The sequence below is a fragment of the Ischnura elegans genome, chromosome 13 (genome assembly GCF_921293095.1).
Source record: "Ischnura elegans chromosome 13, ioIscEleg1.1, whole genome shotgun sequence".
Lineage (NCBI taxonomy): Eukaryota > Metazoa > Arthropoda > Insecta > Odonata > Coenagrionidae > Ischnura > Ischnura elegans.
The window spans coordinates 3,287,662-3,308,122 of record NC_060258.1 but is presented as its reverse complement, the minus strand read 5'-3'; the positions used below and the strand labels follow the sequence as shown (position 1 = coordinate 3,308,122).

The window sequence follows — 20,461 nt, the reverse complement described above, 5'->3', positions numbered from 1 at the left end:
AACAGGAATCACAATTAGATTTTAAATTGACAAAATCTGAGATTTTAGATGCTTCCACACAATTGCCACCAAAATCAAGCTGATTTCTTTCAATAATCCTATTGGACAACTGTTGTAATGGCAAATTTGGGGACCGTAATAACTTTTTCATCCTGCCCATAAAATCTTCAAATGGGAAAGCAGAAAACTGATCTAAGCAGCCAAAATTTGTAACATCACTAGACAGATGAAGGAGATTATGAACGTTGTACACCAAGACCTCAGACCCATGCAAAATAGGAATATCTTCAACAAACCAATGAAGCATATCCCTGGCAATCATTCTCCAAGTTGGCTCTGAACTTCGGTCGCTACATAAAATATATATTGCACTACTAAGTAACAGAAAGTGGGTGTAAATTTCTTTTGGCAAAACGTTTTCCAAAACGCAAGCTCCGTAATAGAGCAGGAATGCCCTGAATTCAGTAGCCTTCCAGAACTTGAACAATTTCATTGCTCTGGGTTTCCTTGGAAATTCTTTTGGGACAGCACTCCTGATAATGACTAAACGGTTGGAAATTGATTTAATGCTGGCTGACCTTAACCTACATTTTTTGAGCCAATCTCAACCCAGAGCCTTATCAGTTTTTTAATTACGCCAAGGCACACAAAATGCATGTAGTCTAAAGGTACTTGAGAAATCAGGCCCAACTTGAGACCTGCAAGCACACTCTTGGACCGCTGATGGGCCTCATTCTTAAGGTTCCTAAACTCATCATCTTTCCTTCACACACTATCTTTAACATAGGGCCAAATAGTCTTGCCTTTGTGAATACCTTATTGTGAGCACTTTTCACATCCATTTATGGAGTTGTGAGACATTACACTTTTAATATAAGATCTAGCAGGAGCATCTGCTATAATGCAGCTGATGCGGAAGGCATAATTCACTCTCTGTACAACTAACCCTGTGACTTCCAGTTTTTGCACTCATCTACAAAAGGTTTTATGTATTCATTTGAATCGGATGGCTTACTTTCCCCATAAAATAGAGAAACAACAAAGGGCATTAATAAATAATGCAGTCTGTGCCACATCACGCTGCCTTCATCGTTTTGAATGACCGCTGTACGCCTGACACTTACGATTATCTTTTCTTCCTGTTTCCATCTCAAACTTTGAGATGGTAATTATAAAATAATAAAAAAAGTAACCCCAATTAAACTGCTCTCTGAATAAAACATATATTACAACAAAGAAAATATGATTAAATGTCGTGCAATGATGTTTAAGAGTTTAGTTAGAGAAATATTTTACTCAGTATTATAACTTTAGTTACACATCTTCTGTCGCGACCCGGCCCCGGATAAGCCGGGACTCGAATCCGAACTATTTTAACGTGGGCTCTTGCCCTTGGCGTCGGGTATCAATGATAGTACATGGATTGCATTTTAATAAAAGAAAAAGGAACTCTACCTTTATTTCCGGCGACGGCACGAATCACCCTGGGAGGCTGGAGGCAGGAGAAGGCGGCAGCACGCTGTGGCGACAGGCGATAGACTGGCAAATACTGGTCTAGCGATGGGTAGGGCGCGAGGAATTTCCCAAGTTCCCGGAGGGGGAAGGGATTATGAAGTCTAAATTTCGCAAGTAACGGAAGCTGATGGCGAAAATGGCCCACAAGAGAGGGCCTTAAAGCAAGGTATGAAAGGAGTGAAAACGAAAGCAAAAATACCAGATCCCGGGAAGCGGGTATCGACGAGCCAAGCAGGCGCGAGACAAGAGTTTACGATAATCAAGGCGTGCACAATCACGCCTTTCGCGATCAAAACTTCACCCCGAAATAGTCGAAGACTCGAAGTAGAAGACCCGAAGTAGAAGACCTCAAGTATCTCCCGGTTTACCTTTATATAGTGTCTCTCGAATGACGTAGTGACGTTCAAAAAGCCCAGGTGGGGGGTATTCCGCGAAAACATATCTTTTAAACTAGACCCCCCCCCTTCGAAAAGTTAGACCCGTGAGCGTTCCATTAATGGTGTTTATTCTTATTTGCCAGTTTTTCGGTCATTGCCTTTCCTTCTCCTCCTCCCGGATCTCCCATTTTATGAAAAACAGGGCTGTTTGGGCATCGTCCTCTGCCTCGCAAACAGCCCTGTCCTCCGCGAAATAATTTGCAAATGGCCCCCGAATTTCGGGCCATTACAATACTCCCTCCTTTCGCGAAATCGAGCAGCCTCCGACGAGGCTACTCGCATTTTTATGTGCCTGTAAATGCCGTTTTAGTTCTTAGGTAGGTTTCCTCTTTCTTCACTTTATTAACACTCATTCCTCTTTTTAGACAGTACAAACACAGAGAAAGAAGAAAGAAAAATACACACAAATAGAAAGGCGGGAACCAATCGGTTCCCGTAAAAAGGACAGCAAAAGAAGAAGTAATCATGCCAAGAAAGAAAATCACACATGGCTGTCCGTGAAGTTATCTACATTTAATACAGGAATTAGAAAAAAAAATAAAATGTTCGTTTTATCACTCCGCACTATAATGTTCATAATCCCCGCACATGGAGGGGGTGGCACAGGCGCACCTCCAGGTTGGGTGCCCCTGCCACGGGTATCCGCCCAAAAAGGAGCACCGCCTCCGTCTCCTCCCGCGTTTGGAACCGTAACCAAAAGGTGGGGCCGTCGCCGTTGCCCCACTCCCGGCTCTCCAACGGGCGGGCCGCGTACACCAGGTCCTCCCTCCATTGGTAGGGGTCAGCAGCCCAGGGGATCCCATCTACTTCCACCCAGAACTCCCCCCATCGCTCTGCTGACCTCCACCCCTGATTCGTCGCTTGGGGGACTGGCATATTATTAGACTATAAATGGAGATGAGAAAAAAAAGAGGAATGAGTACCAAACACATTAGTCAATTTGGAAAGTAGGAAAAAAAAAGAATGTTTATATATATAACCACACATTAGTCCATATCCCGTGAAAAGTTTGTGACACTGATCATACCAAAAAAAAATAAAAACGAACGACGAGAAAACAAAAAAAAATAAAAAAAAATGAGTTTAGTCTATAGGGGTCGGGGTATTCTTCCCCGCTGAAGAAGGGGGCTCTCTGGATCCGGGGGCGTTTTCGTCTCTTCTTCTTCCGCTGGGGTCGGGGGGGCGGTGGGCGGTGCGCGCGTGTGTCGCCACACCGTCTCCTCAGTCGCCGCTGGGATGAGCCTTGGGGTAGGCGCGGAATGGAGTTGCAGCCATTCCGTTTCTTCTCGCGCCGCTGGCACTGGTGCCGGCTTCGTCGCCCTCCTCCTCCATCGGCGGATGATCAGGCCGCCTACCATGAGTAGGATGACTAGTAGTAGCAGTGCCCCTCCAATGTAAGGGAGAAATGATGCGGTGCCGCCTATCCCCGTTGTCTCCTCCAGGTCCTCAGCCTCCGACAGCATCCTCTCCACCTGCGCCGTCGGGATGTCCGCTCCTCCGCCGGGCGCTGCTGCCGCTGCCGCGATGATGTATGCGAGCCGTTGCTGACGTTCGATGGTGGGGGTGCTGATGTAGTCGCGAAGTCTTTCCGGCAAAATCCGGTGGATGTCCGGCATAGCGACCTCCTCTGCTCTTGGCGAGACGCGTTGGCTGCGGTGCTGATATGCTGTTAGCACCTGCCCCTCGCTGTAGGCCGAGCAACCTTCGTTTAGGTCCACGACGCCCGTCCCGGCGAGAAAGGTCTCGGTCACGTTGAGCGACTCCTTTCCCGCGGGGCATCGCTGCAAGGGGCGGCTGCGGTGCGGCACGCTGAAGACCCAGCGGTTGGTGCCTTTGCTTCGGAAGAAGCGGGGACTGGGGTGGGTGATAATCCGGGTGTCACAGTCAAGGGGTTTGTCCTCTCCCGTGTAAATTCCATACAGGCAAGATGAGTATGGATACTCTGTCACTTGTTGCCTAGGGGGGCATATGGTCAAGGGGCCATAAGTACATGCATACAGGTCTCCATCATACAGCAGCATGTGTCTTAACCTATTTTCTGAAACGGCTAGATAAGGTGCCTCCGGGACTATTTCAATTGATGCGTTTAATTTTGGCAATCTGACGGGGAGTGGCACTACTTTGAAAAGCCGAAATAATTGGTTCCCTGATTGCATCGGGATCTCCGCCATAATTCTGATTTTCCCTCCTATGATGGCGTAAGATACGTGTGCCAACGCGTAATATTTGTAAATCTCTGAAGGAGTGAGGGGGAAGGGGAATTTCGTTCCAGTCGCAAGGTGTGGCTGGATTTGTTTTAAAGAGCTTAATAGGTCAGCGGGGTTAATAAAATAAGGGCTAAGCTGATTATGAATTGTGCTCTCCCAGGCGTGTTCAAGGAGGATGAGGTCTTCCCTGATTTCAGTCAGTACTGCTTCTAATTGACGGAAGCAAGACGAAATCGCGAACGTACTCGCCATGCGGTGAGCCATAACTCGCAAATCTTCGCCCAAATCAATGTTAATAAGGTTAACTTCCTTTGCGAGTCGTTCTGTCACACTCGCGATTTTCTCGACGATTGCTTTATTTTTCTTGGCCATGGTGTACGTGGAATTTATAAGTGACGCCTGTAGCTTAATCACGTGAATGTTTTTATTGATTGCGGAATGGATAGTGCCATCTTCTTTTATTAATTTTGTGAAATCTGCCTCTGTCGCGGTCCCGAATAAAAATTTCATAATATCGCCGCCAATGTTAATAAGGTCTCTCCTTTGTCTTTTCGACGAATCCTCAAATTTCCAAAGTTTAATTAACAGCTTATTTACGGCCGTTTCTAATCGACTACCCTCCGTTTTGAGGATATCCTGGACAATGGATTTGAAATCGGTTGTCAAAAGGGTTTGGTTTCTAACGTCAGTCGGTGTGGTCCCCTTACCCTACGCTAATAACGTCTGCACCTCCGTCATGAGAAGGCTTGTCACGTCAATGTAGTGGTCGATGTCGATACTAAATCCCAATACCCAGGTTTCACCTCCCAGGAGGAATTTTCCTTCCTCCAAAAAGGCTACGCCCTTCCCTACATATTCCGTCTCCTCCTGTTTTGCGCTGGTCACCGCGCAAACGGCCAGGACCACCATCCACCAGGTAGTCATCCTTGGTGTTGGCTGAAACATGTTTTCAAAAAACATTGCCATTATTTTGTCATTAATTTCTATATTCTAATCGTACCCATAAATGAATGCAACAAAAAAAGGAATTTCAAAGCAGAGTTTACCTGAGCGTTACGAAACCAATATACTCGAAGCATTATATTTAAATTGATAAGAGGACATTGCATTGCAGATAAATATATTTTAAATTTACGTGTGGGAGAGCAAATACACCTAACTATCAGCGTGATTTGAATTAATCCTCTTCTGCCTTTAATCACTAAATATGAATCTGTAATTGCTGCCTTAGTTGATTTAGTTTTTTCGTTATGCCCCCTGAGAAGAGAAATTTGATTCGACTGTGACACCGGAGAGAGAAAGGCATAGGTTTATCTCTGCGGTTGATCAGGAAAAGAAACTTTTAGTTCTGTAAGATACACGTACCTCTCTGTAAACTTTCGTACACGTACCGAGTTCTGTAAGAATCGTACCGAGTGTACGCTTAATCCCCATATGTCCTGCCCATGGTGAGTCATGATAGGCTCTCAAAATTCTATCCTTCATGCTCGCAGGAGCTACTAATTGACCTTCCCCCCGAAGGTTCTTTCTGTATAGGAACTCATTCTCCACAAAAAATTACTCTCTCTCTCTCTCTCATTCACTCTCTCTTTTACACCTCTGATCATTCGCTTGTTCGGCCCTAATTAATTGACGATCCCATACGAGTTCGAACGGGGGCTGAATGGCTCCCACAGGGTTTCGAGACAAAGCGTCTGCGTTTTGGTGTGTTTTTCCGGGCCGGTGCTGTATCTCGAAATCGTACTCGCTTAGGAGTAACGACCATCGCGTAAGGCGCGATGAAGCGTCTTTTAATGAAAATAACCATTTAAGTGGGCGGTGATCCGTGACCACGGTAAACGCTCTTCCATACAGATAGCACCTAAAATACTTAATAGCCCATACTACGGCGAGACATTCCCTTTCAGTGGCGCTATAATTTCGCTCCGCTCTATTCATTTGTCGGCTAGCGTACGCGACCACGTATTCGCCGGTGGCATCTTTCTGTGCCAATACCGCGCCTAAAGCCTCTCCGGATGCATCTGTGTGCAAGACAAAATGTTTTGTAAATTCCGGATACCGCAAAACCGGCTCCTGACATAAAATATTCCTAAGCGTCTCGAAAGCAATATTAACCTCCGGCGCCCAATCAAATTTTACTCCTTTTCTCGTTAATTCCGTGAGAGGTTTGGCTATTTGTGCGAAATTTGGAATGAATCGGCGATCATATCCCACCAACCCCAAAAATCCTCTGAGGGTTTTCAAATTAAGCGGTGGGGGAAAATTTTTAAATGCTACAATCTTACTCGGATCGGGCTCTACTCCCTCGGATGAAATAATATGACCCAAATATTTCACCGAGCGCTGCAAAATCGTGCATTTGGCCGGTTTTAACGTCAACCCCGAATCCCTTAATCGTCCGAAGACGTCACTCAAATGAGCGAGGTGCTCGTTAACATTACGCCCGAAAACAATTATATCGTCTAGATATACAAGGCATTCATTACCCTTTAATCCCGATAACACCGCATCCATTAGGCGCTGAAATGTACTAGGGCTATTTGCAAGACCGAAAGGCATTCTCTGATATTCATAATGTCCATCGGGTGTAGAGAAAGCGGTTTTTTCAATGTCCCGTGGCTCTACTTCGATCTGCCAATACCCACTATCCATATCAAGAGTGGAAAAATACTTGGCACCTCCTAAATGGTCGAGGGTCTCCTGTATATTAGGCAAAGGATACTCATCCCTCCGCGTAATTTTATTAAGGGCCCTAAAATCAGTGCAAAAACGGAGTTTTTCTTCTCCGCTTTCTGATTTCTTCGCGACCAGTACTACCGGCGCGCTCCATGGTGACGTGGAGTCGCGAATAATCCCCTGCGCTAGCATTTCTGCGACATGTTCTCTGACCGTTTCTCTCTGAGTCTGAGGGACTCGATACGGGGGTCAAAATATCGGGGGATGATCACCGGTATTAATAGCGTGTTTAACTCGCGCCGTTTTTCCTAACGGAACGTCTTCCGAATGAAATACATCGGCATATTCGAGCAAAACGCGTCGTAACTGCTTTCCTTCGTCCTCCGGCAAAGCAGCACAGCTATTTTCTAATTCTATCGGGAGGCGCTTTCCCTTATTCCCGTTACCTACGAGTGACTGAGGCTTTATAACGAAATTGGGCGTGATCGCTCCTACGATGGTATTAGCGGAGAGTTCAATTTTTTCCCGAGAAACGTTAATTAATTTTACTGGGATTCGCTGGTTTTCATCACACATTACGATCCCTCTTCCCACCATAATTCCGTGATTGAAAATTTGCGCGGGTTCCATCAACATTTCTCCGGGCGCATGCCCTTCGAGTCCGAACACACTACCTTCGACAAGAGTTTCGCTCCGCGGTGAGAGAGTAAGTCTTTCTTTCACTTTTACTAGTCCACTAATGTCTTTACGCGGTTCGACACGTCTTGTCTCTTCCGTCGGAGGTGAAGCCTCCGGCGATTCCTTTGTCTCTTCCTTCATCGTCACCTTTCTGCGTCTTCTCCTCCTAGGCTTTGTCTTTCGTTTACCCTTCACTCGCGTGCACACACCGGTCCCTGCATTAAATCTCACTGATTTCAGGCGGAGGACCTGGCTACCCACTTGCAATGTCTCGGTTTTTAAGTCCAGGCTCGCCCCAATGTTTTTAAGGAGATCGAGTCCAATTATACCGTCTGTGGATAACTTAAAGTCCGGTCCTACGACTTGAAAATCATGCACAAAAATTGCGTTAACTATACGCACCGGAAGAGTGACGGAGCCCAGGAGGGCGAGAGGATGTCCAGTTACGCCACAAAGTTGTGTCGTAGGAGGCATAAGGGGTCGGTAGGGGTGGGCAATTGCTTCGGTAATGATGGATAATGTGGCGCCCGTGTCCACAAGAAGAGTTTTACGAGTCTCATTAATCCGAACCGTAACTGCGTAACCCACTCCCATTGGTGACCCACAGTTTTGTGTTATTTTCCCCCGCTTAGCTTTCACCATTGGGAATTCCTCTCCGCGCGGTGGGGAAAATGCCCGGAGGGACTGCCGTTTGGGGAAGGTTGAGGTCCACCTGGCGCCTGGCCTCGACGTCGGTTCATCGCATCCCTGGCCGGAGGGGGTTGAGGTCGTCTTTCGCGCGGGAGGGGTGGTGGAGAGGTGTTCCTGGTTTCCCAATTTTGTCCGGTCCCTCGTCGCTGGGGTGGTATGTGGGTTTCGTGGGTGGGGGGTGTTCGCCGCGGGGCAAGAGTTTCTCGGCAATCTCGAACCGTATGTCCATTAGTATTACAGCGAAAACAACGCACTGCTTTTCGTCCACAATCACGTGAAATGTGTCCCAACTGTCCGCACGAAAAACACATCGGAGGTTGCGCTGAAGGCGCCAATGTTTGTCTCCACGGATTTTCCGGGGCTTGCTCGGAAGGAGCATGGCCGGTGACTAAACATAGTCCAAGCCTATTTTGTTCATCGTTCGTCTCCTCCATCTTGGCTAATCGTACCGCCTCCACGAGAGTCGCGGGCTCCCGAATCATGACAAAACGTCTAATTCCTTCCCGTAACCCTTGCAAAAATTGTATCAAAACCATTTCGTCCCTCGCTTAATCCTTCCACTTACGTTCTTGTGGATCGGTCGCGGCGTCCTGAGGGGATTCGCCGAGAGCCTGAACCCTTTCCGCAAAATCTCGAACTGATTCGCGCGGCCCTTGCTTGCAATCAAGTAACCGGCGTAATTTAATTGCTGGTGTTTCGCGCTCGGAAAAGCTGTCCGTCATCGCCCGTCTCCATTTAGCCCAATCTAAACCTCCCTCAAGTGCAAAAGTATTCGCGAATTGCCGCGCTTTCCCTTTTACGCGGAGTTTCAATACCATTTCTCTATGCGCGTCCTCCCATTGGCCCAAAGTGGCCGCGGTTTCAATTCATAACAGAAAATCTTCTATATTACCCTCACCCTCGTAGGTGTCTAACGCGTACAATAAACCCGTTACGTTTGGGGGGGCAGCCGCGGTTGTTTCCGGCATTTTCGGTTGAGTTTAAAGTACTTTAAATAACTGAACTGACATATAAAATTCTATTCCGGCTAGTATACCGTTAAGAAATCAATGAAACCACTAACATAAGAAAAAATATTCAACACGGAACTATCAAAACAAAAGAAATCTAGCATATGTAACACTTACACGGCCAGCACGCGATCGGAAAAAGAGGAAATGGGAAAAAAGGGGAAACACTTCTAAGCTTTACAAAAAGATAGAGTCATTAAAACACAATCCACACACATATCACGATCCCGACATCTGTAATGGGTCCGAAAATTGGGGTCTTACAGTACCTAGGCTGCTCGTGGGCCTACTTCCCTCGTGGGAGAGGTCCTTAAGGTGGGAACGTTACAAAGCGTAAGCTCACGCAGAATATTCCCGCAAATATACTAGAGAAAAGGGGGATTGAAGAAGTAAAAACCACACACAGATAAATTCTGCGAAAGTTACGTTACTTTCCCCGTGATAAAAAAAAATTACGGAGTAAAACTTAACACCGGTTTAAAAGAAAAACTGTGAGACACTCCCACGAAATGTCTTGTTATTCGCGATCCCTTTCTTTTAAAAGAAGAAACCCACGGTAGCGGTAGTTATTTGAAAATTTATTGACCGAGCAAAAGGCAAAAAGTTAATCACTGGCAAGCAAGTCGGAGGCAAATAAAATAGTAAATTAACTTGATTCTTCCCCACAAACAGAATTATCCCACCCCTTATGAGCGTTTCAAGAAGAAAATCCCTCCGCAAGCCACCATTGTCGCGACCCGGCCCCGGATAAGCCGGGACTCGAATCCGAACTATTTTAACGTGGGCTCTTGTCCTTGGCGTCGGGTATCAATGATAGCACATGGATAGCATTTTAATAAAAGAAAAAGGAACTCTACCTTTTGTTTCGGCACGGCACGAACCACCCTGGGAGGCTGGAGGCAGGAGAAGGAGAGCTACGAGCGATGGACTGGCAAATACTGGCCTAGCGATGGATAGTGCGCGAGGAATTTCCCAAGTTCCCGGAGGGGGAAGGGATTATGAAGTCTAAATTTCGCAAGTAATGAAGATGATGGCGAAAATGACCCACAAGAGAGGGCCTAAAAGCAAGGTATGCAGAGAGCGAAAACGAAAGCAAAAGAGCCCGGGAAGCGGGTATTGACGAGCCAAGCAGGCGCGAGACAAGAGTTTAAGGTAATCACGACGTGCACGATCACGCCCTTCGCGATTAAAACTTCACCCATTACTAGTCGAAGACTCGAAGTAGAAGACCTCAGGTATCTCCCGGTTTACCTTTATATAGTGTCTCTCGAATGACGTAGAGACGTTCAAAAAAGCCCAGATGGGGGGGTATTCCGCGAAAACATATCTTTTAAACTAAACCCCCCCCCTTCCAAAAGTTAGAACCCGTGAGCGTTCCATTAATGGCGTTTATTCTTATTTGCCAGTATTTCGGTCATTGCCTATCCTTCTCCTCCTCCCGGATCTCCCATTTTATGAAAAAAAAGGGCTGTTTGTGCATCGTCCTCTGCCTCGCAAACAGCCCTGTCCTTCGCGAAATAATTTGCAAATGGCCCCCGAATTTCGGGCCATTACAGAGCGTTACTGAAGACACTGGGGATTCTGAAAACACAGTAGTCCTCATAGATACTGTTTTACCTCAGCTTGTCCAGACAGACAGAACAGATGATTCTCGGGAAGCCAACCGATTGCGCAACCTACAAATCACGAGGGAATTTTTCCATAATAATAAGATGTCCAAAGTAATCATTTCTTCAAATTTCCCTCAGTCAAAATTTCGATCATTGAACAACGATGCCGAGTCATGAAAGTCAATTGATAGTCGAAGTATGGCTTGATTAGGGCTGAAGTACGAGAAAAAATTCCTTTAAGTTTAGGGCCCCACACTGACAATACCTCTAGTTCTGTCTAACAATTACACCTCGACAATTACCATAATTCTAATTGCATTATAGAAATAAACAAGAAAACTACTTACTTCAATTTGAAGTAAGTCACATATCACTCAAGAAGTTTTTCAAGGATGGCCGAGACAGCGGAGCAATAAACATATCCCTCATGTTAGTTTTTCACCTCCGATGAATACGTAGGGGTCAAATGTCACAGAATCTTTCACGGGAATATCAGGACAATTACAATGATAGACAAAACGCTTTAAAAGTTGTTCTGAGGTATAGCGCTGTCCACATATCATTACCCTACATAAACTAACAAAGTTACACATTGACCTTATTCGGTGTCTCAAAAGCTGTTTGATGTATTTTTCAAGTATTTTCATGAAGGCACCCTTACCTCAGCAACAATGTAACCCATTTGGGAAACTCTTCAGCTGCATGTCTCACCACTTCGATTGGTCACCTTGGTCACCTCGATTCAGAATCTCGTGCAAGTAACGCCGGGTTGGCTGAGCGTGACATCAGAGGCCAGTAAACAATAGGTTTATGTGGTGCCAGTAGACTATTTGTCTCAGTTTTATTAAAACATATGCATCTCTTAATACAATTTATTTTTTACTATCTTAATTCCAACATCAGTAATGTGAAATATTTATCCTGAATAATTGACAGATTTAAAGAATGTATGCAAACTGGAAGATGCAGCACCATCTTGACAAGTAGCACTTATTACTTAATCATCCTCCTCATCCATGGCGATTTCCACAGTATAAGCTTATTGTTCTCACTTAATTTTCTGGTGACCTTAGCCTCAAAAGTGCAAACGTTCAAATTTAATAACACTTGAACCTAACAAACGGTTGAAACATGGTATGTCTCTCTTTCAGACCTTAGGATTGCTAAGTAAATCAGCGTAAAATATGATCCGTTGTATTGATTTCTCCTAAACGTTAAAATCACATATTCCAATATTGCACCATTAAAAGTAATGTACCATCAAACATCATCAACAAGTACTATCACCATTAAAGTACACATTAAAAGCAATGAGTAAATGACAGTAGTTAAATGAGACACAAACAAAGCTTTAGATTACTAGCGAATGAGATTATTGATTTAATTTATGTTACATTTCAATTTCGTGGCTTCTCAACTCATAGAAATCTTCATTACTGGAGAAGAAATAAGTGGCCATGAATTAATCTACCATCAGAATGTTCCCAGGATGCGTCTTCACAAAGACAGAGTCAACGATTGCGCAATACAAGCACCATAAAAACTTTGAAACTATTAACAACTGTTTTTGACACACCCTTTAAGTTGTGAATCAGTATCATTGTAGATGTTCGTTATCGTCGTTACTGTTTTGTTATTGTAATGGAGTGATTATGCTCACTCGCTGATATAACAGGGCATTTTTGTAGCATGAAAGAATTTGGTAATTGTTGGGAACTTAGAAGCTCTCTGGCAAAAGGAATATTGAGAATCATGAATTATTTATATCGCATATACGCTTTATATACAAAAAATTATTTTGCATACGCTAATATCTTAAACTTCATTATCTAAACTTGAAAAAAAAATTAGCTTTTTAATTTTAGGAGAGCAAGCGATTCCTTTGTAAAGACCAGGAGAAATTCCCAATGGTAATACTTGTGTTTTTCACTGCAATAACTCATTCAACCTATAAACCAGTTCACTTTAGTAACAAATTTCAAAGCACTCAGTGATTAACAAATTTCTAATACATTATGTTCATTTCTTTGACGTACACCAATGCAAAAACTTGAGAATAATTAAGGAAACCTACATATAAAGTTCACATTAACATATGACCTCAAAAATAAAACTAATTTCAACAGAAAAGACAGCAAATTATTTACACAAACTCCGTGCTTATTGACGCCCTAGCTCATAACTCACCAGGCTAGCAAAGTTTAGTTTAGGTACCAGACTTCATTGGCATATTGCACCACTAGAAGTTTACGTACACAACAGGGTTATCATCGAAAAATGAGGTATTTCCAACGATGAGTGATATATTATGGAGGTGCATTGCATTATGTTAAACAAGGATATTTAACATGAACTTAAGTCATTCCACATTAATGAAATGTTTTACTGTTTTTCATATTTAAAGACCATAGATGAAATGTGACCAAGTGGAAGCCATGAAGTATCTCTTGGACTCACTGATTGCTACATGAACTATCACTAATTGTTCCTTCAACGAAGTCATTCTCCACTAATACTTAGAACAGCCCACGAACATGGTCATTAAAATAAAATTGCTAAATATCACAAAATATCCTCGTAAAAAGACTTTCCCGTTCAAGTAGTTCATTGCAATTATTTTTTCATGTACTCCAAATTAAATAAACAAAACTGATCTATAAAAAAACCACATTTCATCAGTAAATAAACCTCAAAAAATGGGCGCAAATATGATTCTGGAAATAACCTAAGCTTTGAGTGTAACACATTTAAAAACAAACAATTTTCCATGTACTCGAAATTAATTTAACAAAATGGATCAATAAAATAAAACACATCCCATTCTCTAATCCATGAGTCCAACTCTAAAAAAAAACTTATATGTACAAATACTAAGCGTTTCCATAAAAGAAGACAAAAAAATATATCGTGAGAATCAAATTCATCACCTCATATTTTTAACACCTGTTTAAACCACACATAAACATATACAAGTTATTGAGTGAATGTATGAACGACTTTAGCAGACCAGAATGGAATGTGTACATATGCGTTGACCATATCAGAACAGGATCTATTTTCTATTCATGCATCCACACAAGTTGTGTCGTTACACAGCGCATTTTTGTTTACATTCATGGGTATATATATTTAGATAATAACTAGTACAGGTAAATGCATGGAGTAAACAGACCTTTAAGCAAGAACAGTAAAGCAACGACATATACTGATTTTAAAAGCACTACAGAATTTAATATGCCCTGCGAGAATTATGAGGACTCTTGCATAGGAAAAACATCTAAATACATAAAAAATAGTATTTCACAGCAAAAATATCTCTTAGAAATAACATACCTATAGGAATGAGCCCATTTTCCCCCAGCAATAAATGTAAACCACACTTTCATTTTTGACAGCACCAATATTATGTACATAAAACGTTATTAAACAAAAAATTATTTGAATAAACACTTTTATACGCGAGCACTTAATTTTTTTGGTAACCATCTGACATATATAATGTTAGAAAATAAAAGAGTTATCAAATCAAACGAAAAAGGTTACAAAGCAAATATAAAAAGTGCATTCGTATATAATATTGTAACATAGGAACAAACAGGTGCAGTAAATAGCCAGGTGTGTCAAATTACTTTTCTCAACTTGTTTTAAATATTTAAATCGATATGTTGAAATGCCTAATGTGATATTTTTTGTAGCTGAATTATTCTGTTGTAAAAGCAAAGAGGAGGTAAGAAGCAAAGGAAATACATTTAAGAACATGTTCATCAAAATTCTTCACGTTCATTGATATGTGTTATGAGTTGGTCATTGGTAAATTCAAATTATTCACTTTCATGACTGATTGAATTGTAAACACTTGGTTCTACCAAAATAGCGACTTCGGTCGTCGCCATTGAGGCACCAACTGCGAGTTTATTGATGCCTCGTCAGGATTCGGAAACACTATGCGGGAAATTGGACTTTTTTCACTGCTCCGTCGATCATTGGCGAGGTCCTTTCATAACATTCAATATTGTTAACTAACAAATTTAGTGCTACATTAAGTTTTGGTCTCTAATAAGAAGTGCTTTTCAGTTAATTTTTCATGTAATACATTGATGCAGACACTAAGCATTAAGGCCTGTTTACACGATGCATTAACAGGTATGAGATAATGTACGTTTTCGTGAATAATTTTTGTGAACCAGAATGGTACATGCACGAATGGATAAACCAAATAAGAACAAGTTCTATTTTCTGTGCATGCATTCGCACAAGTTGTGTGGTTACACGGTGTATTTTGGCGTTCATTCTCGCGTTCATACTTTTAGACATTAACGCGTACGTGTTGATGTACCGTGCAAACAAATACATTGCCCGTCGTATACTTCGTAATCGTTTACACAATTAATTACATTTTCAAGTTATTACTATAATCTGTTGAAACCACAAGTACAAACATTTATCAGAAATGTCATTCCAGTCTATATGAACTTTAGACGATTAAGTCCGGGCTACACGGTAGGTTAACACGAACAAGTTAATATCTGGTTACGTAAATGATTTCACATTATTTGAAAGTTACACGAGGCTTCCAATGAAATTAAATAAGATGCACTCACCCTGAGGTTATTTCTACACGAAAATTTGGTCAGTTCTGCGTCCGATTCATGACAAATATTTCTGAAATCATTGACTTCGATGAGCTTTTTCAAGCACAGTGGGCATATAGTGGCAGGCAGGCCATCTCCAACAGCAACCTACGAAAGGAATGAAAACATGTGCGCAAGAGATTTCAGACTTGCTATGGAAACATACCCATACCACGGAATAAAACAATAACTAAGGACATCAATAAAACCCTCACTTACTTGTAAGTCAACAAAATCGCCTAAGGCATCCTTTCCAGTTATATGGCTTCCATCAATTGAAAAGAATATGTTGTAACAATAATCATTTTTCTTCATGCAACGTCTGCACGGAGTACCCTCAGAATGCCTTTCTGAAGACTCAGATAAATTCCCAGTGGTAATACACATATTTTCAACGCAATAACTCATTCTATCTGTATAACCAGTTCACTCCCCAAACAAACCATCCACACAGCACTCAGTTATTTACAAATTTCTAATACATTACGTTCATTTCTATGACTTATGCCAACGCAAAAACTTGATAATAATAAAGGAAAAGTGCATGAAAAACTCACATTTACATAGGACGTCAAAAATAAATCGCATTTCAACAGATAGACAGCAAATACCACACACGAACTCCATGCTCATTGACGCCCTAAAACTTAACTGACCAGGTAAGCAACAATTACCTTACAAACCTGGACTTCGTTTGCGTATTGCACCGCTAGAGGATTACGTATACAACAGGCCAAAAATCGAAAAATGAAATATTTCCAACAGTTAGTGATATATTGTGCTTGTTTATTGCATCATTTGAAAAAAAAATATTTTTTTTTTTTTTAAGTTCTACATTAAAGAATTTTGAACTCTTTCTCATATTTAAAGACTGGAGATTTAATCTGACCTTGTGGACGCCGAAGTTGGGCTTTAATTTCGTTTTCGGCCAGTTGAGTGAATAACTTTTAACCAAATATTTTTACACTACAATGTATCGAAAATTTGATGAATTTTAAATGAAATGGTCCTTTATTTTTTGAAATGGAAAGAAAATACTCTTCAAACACGAGTGTTTGGCCTGCACTATAGCTGTGCTATTGGCGGATAAAATAGCAACTAGAAATCATCGGTTCTATACTGAGGTTGAATACATGTGACAAGACACCAGCGGGATTTTCACGGAATCTTCAGTTAACAATCTAGAAAGTGACCTTTGCAGACTTTGTAGGAAAAATCATGATTGTTATTACAGCATATTCACTTCGAATGTAGCATGCAAAATAACTGCAAAGGATGCCCTATATGATTTAGTTGGTTTACAAGTAAGTAGCACATCAAATCTAACAAAATAACTGTGAATAATGCCTTACATGATTTAGTCGGTTTACGTGTAAGTGGCACATTAAATGTGTTCGATTTTTTGACAATGGTGCTTACTTCATTTTATGATTTAATTCCAAACTGTTGAACTGAACTGATGTTCAACTTGTTTATTAATATCTCAGATTGCTGTGGGAGATGGCCTGCCCACTACCATGTGTCCACCGTGTTTGAAGAAACTTACGGAATTCAGTGTTTACAAGAAGATTTGTTTAGAATCAGACGCAGTTCTTAGAAAAAGTTGCATCAGGGTGAGTACTTATCGTAATTTCTTATTTGAAGACTGGTGTAGTATAAGTATTGCAGAGTTTAAGGTGAAACTCTTTGGTTTATGTAGACAAAAGTAGGAAGCAAGAATGATATATTTTGCGAAACGTTTTACGGAAAAGTGTAACAAGTCCAATTTCCCGTAAATGGTTTTTCCGTATCCGTCAATCGTTGGCAAGGTCCTATATATGTTGCTGTTGGTGTTACAATGGCGACGATTGAAGACATTTTGTCTTCTTGTGAAATTAAGTGTGTGCTTAACTACGATATCCAGGAAAGAATGGCATTCAAACTCACCATTTATCAACTCAAAAAGGCAATCTACACACTGCGCTATACCACGCTACATTTTTAAGCATTTGATTAGGTAATCGGAGCATGTTAAAGGGAACAAAAAAATCCATGACGATTTGCTGCTAAAGATTGAAGTGTCAGAGACCCATAAATTGGTTTGTCAATGCGTTGTCATATAAAGTCACATGTGAACGTAAACATAATATCTTTCTTTTGGTCGGAGCATCTTCCTTACCTTTAACTACGATCTCACGAGGCTATGGTTATGTATAATTTAAAATAGTGAAAGTCCGGAAAAATTAACACAGAAAACATTGTCATCAAAAATGTAAAATTAGAAAGAAAATTAGGAAATTTGATGTGGTGTATCTTTTCTGTATTTGTTAAGTTAGTTTTTATATACTATTTTCCAATATTGGAATATAATTTTCATATTTGCATCAACTTTGATTTTTTAAATCACAGCATATTTGGCTAAAACCATTTCTGTTGGTGGCTTTATTAAAATTATTCGCATTTGTGCCTCTAAAAACCGTTTTTTACACAATCTTTTGGATAAACTATTTTGTTTCTAAAAAAATACATTATAAAACTTGTAAGTTTTCTACAAATTTTATGGTTAGCAAGTTTAAATATGACCTTAGCATAAATATGTTCATAGGTTTCCTGTGTTAGGAAATACATTTTGAGGTACTCAGATGCTTATCCTTCATAACAGTCTTCAAAATCTTTGCAAAGAATATGGCATGCTCAAGAATTCTCAGATTCTCCTACTCCATCATGGCCGACATTTCTATTTCGACGAGTTGTCCAGGTGCTCTGATGAAGATGGACAACTTGTACATCAAAACTTTGGCTGATTGTAAGATAGAGTTGGAGAACCTGACCCAGTGGAATTCCCATGTAACCTTTAATGAATCTATACCCAGGGAAAACCTGTGATAATTCTTTTTATGATATGCATGCCGGGGAAGGTTATTGCATTCTTAATTTTTTTTGGGCTATCGACGTAAAGAAGGGTTATGAATTCATGCTCAGAGTAGCTTAATTCTTACAATCTATTTTGATGTCTATTCTCTTGAAACCTCTTTTTATTTGTTTTGATAACATTTTTTTGTACTAATTGCGTGATATTTGGAATGGGTTGCTGTTTTAATCTGTGGATCAATTATGTGCAATGAGTTTGGAGTGTGTTGACAGAAATATTTTCTAAGTGCATAAGAAATTATTAATGTTTTTTGCTGATCTTTTTGGAATACATTTGAGCTTACGCAAGTAACTGTGGTGATAAACTGTTTCACGTAACTGTAGAGTTAAATATTTAGTTCATGATGTGTATTTATTTTGTATTTTAATGGTTGATGTGATCAATAACTTATAATTGTGGTTTATTACTAAGGATCTGCCCACCCTATGATACAAATGTAGCTATTAGAATATCTTATGGGTGTGGTGTAAAAGGAAGGATGTTGTCCATTGCTAGCTGCAGTTTTTCCCCATCATTGTGGCAGAGATTGAATACTGGAATAGTTTATGTGTTCATCTTTTGAGGTTAGGCATGAATGAAGCCATTTTTCAATGTATTCATTTGAGTGCAACTGCTGATCTGCCAGACCATGTAATATTGAATGCAACAAATAATAATCAGATGATTCAATGTCTGGGGAATTTGGTCTGTGCGTTCGGCACATTCATTTGAGTGTTTCCAGTGAGGTTTTAATGTTTAAAGTTCTTGGCTTTGTAATGTGAGGTTGAGCATTTCATGCTGTAGAATTACTGTTGAATCATTGGGAACACAACTTCCTTGCTTGACACTAAATTCCCAATGCATGCAATCCCTTGGAAATGGCTTGGTGGGCAACTCCAAACACAAAGCAGTCTCTTCTTGAGTATGGCATTGATCATTGAACAATGTCTCCAATTGATTTTATCTGAGGTTTTGGCCTTTCTACGCCTAGACAGTTGTCATCATTGAAATGATTGTCTTTGAAGAAATGATACCAATTTTGTAACATTGTTTCTCTTTTAGCATATCTTGGTTAACTATACGGTGCTCTTCTCTCAACACTAAGTATCTAATGCCGTGACATATTCATCATGGTTGTTGAGCAGTTTGTTTACCTAATGTCGAAGCCTGAGATATGATTATTCTGGTGGTTCAAAAGTGACCAGCAATCAGTGCTTTAGCCATCTATCGACAGGCAGTTGGAACTTTGTTTCAAGCGTAATACATAATTGCTGTGTAATTGGTTTTGCATGTTTTAAGGATAATAATAACAGGGTAATTTTAAAAAAATGTTTCATGAAATAGTTTTGGAAGAGAAGATTATATTGAGGCCTGTTTTCTTTCTGCATAAATATTACACCCTGTATTCTCTTCCAGAATTTATATTTGAATATTAACGAGAGGTAAGAGAACATAACAAATACATTGAAAACATGCTCCACATGTTTTTTCCCATGATTCTACTGTCGAGAAAAGGAAAAATAGTGATTTTGGCCTTTTAACAGCTACTACTACGAAAGTGATAAATGCAGAAGCAAATTGAGTGCAAGAATAAGATACTTGATGAATTCATTTTCTTAACTGCAAAAAATTGAATCTTTAGTCCCTCTTTTGATTTCTCATGATTTGAAAAAAAAACAGAAAAATGATGCATCTAAATAATCTCCATTCTCTGTCGTGTATTATGCTGTGAAGGGGCAGCTTCCATGGCCCCTAAGATAATTAGAAAAGACCCTGAGTTAACTTGGAATATCAAAATGTTCCTGTCATTTTTTTTCAGTTTGCGCTGTAGCTTTTCAGTATTTGATTAACAGGCATGCAGAGACCAGACTATATTGATATGATAACAGAGGCAATATGTTTAACATTCTTCTTCTAAATGATTTGAGTATCCCATGTATGTGTTTTTAAAGAGATAAAGGTTTATCCATGTTACTTTTTCTGCAGAGTTTTGAAGGAGGAGGGGCAGATGATGAGGAGTCGGAGCCTTGTGTGGAGACTAAGGACTTCATTCAAGATGTCATTGAAAACACTTCAGAGTTCGCATGCTCAGACAAAATGACTGAAGTATACTTTCC

The 20,461-nt window shown here is 40.8% G+C and overlaps 1 long non-coding RNA gene across 1 annotated transcript; it reads right to left on the bottom strand.

Annotated features, from left to right (window-relative positions):
• Positions 1-15,523: 15,523 nt before the first annotated feature.
• Positions 15,524-16,101, bottom strand: LOC124170256. The gene is made up of 3 exons (XR_006867391.1): positions 16,012-16,101; positions 15,674-15,804; positions 15,524-15,562 (listed from the first exon to the last, which is right to left on the bottom strand). It is a non-coding gene; the product is annotated as an uncharacterized LOC124170256 (long non-coding RNA).
• Between the last annotated feature and the right edge of the window lie 4,360 nt (positions 16,102-20,461).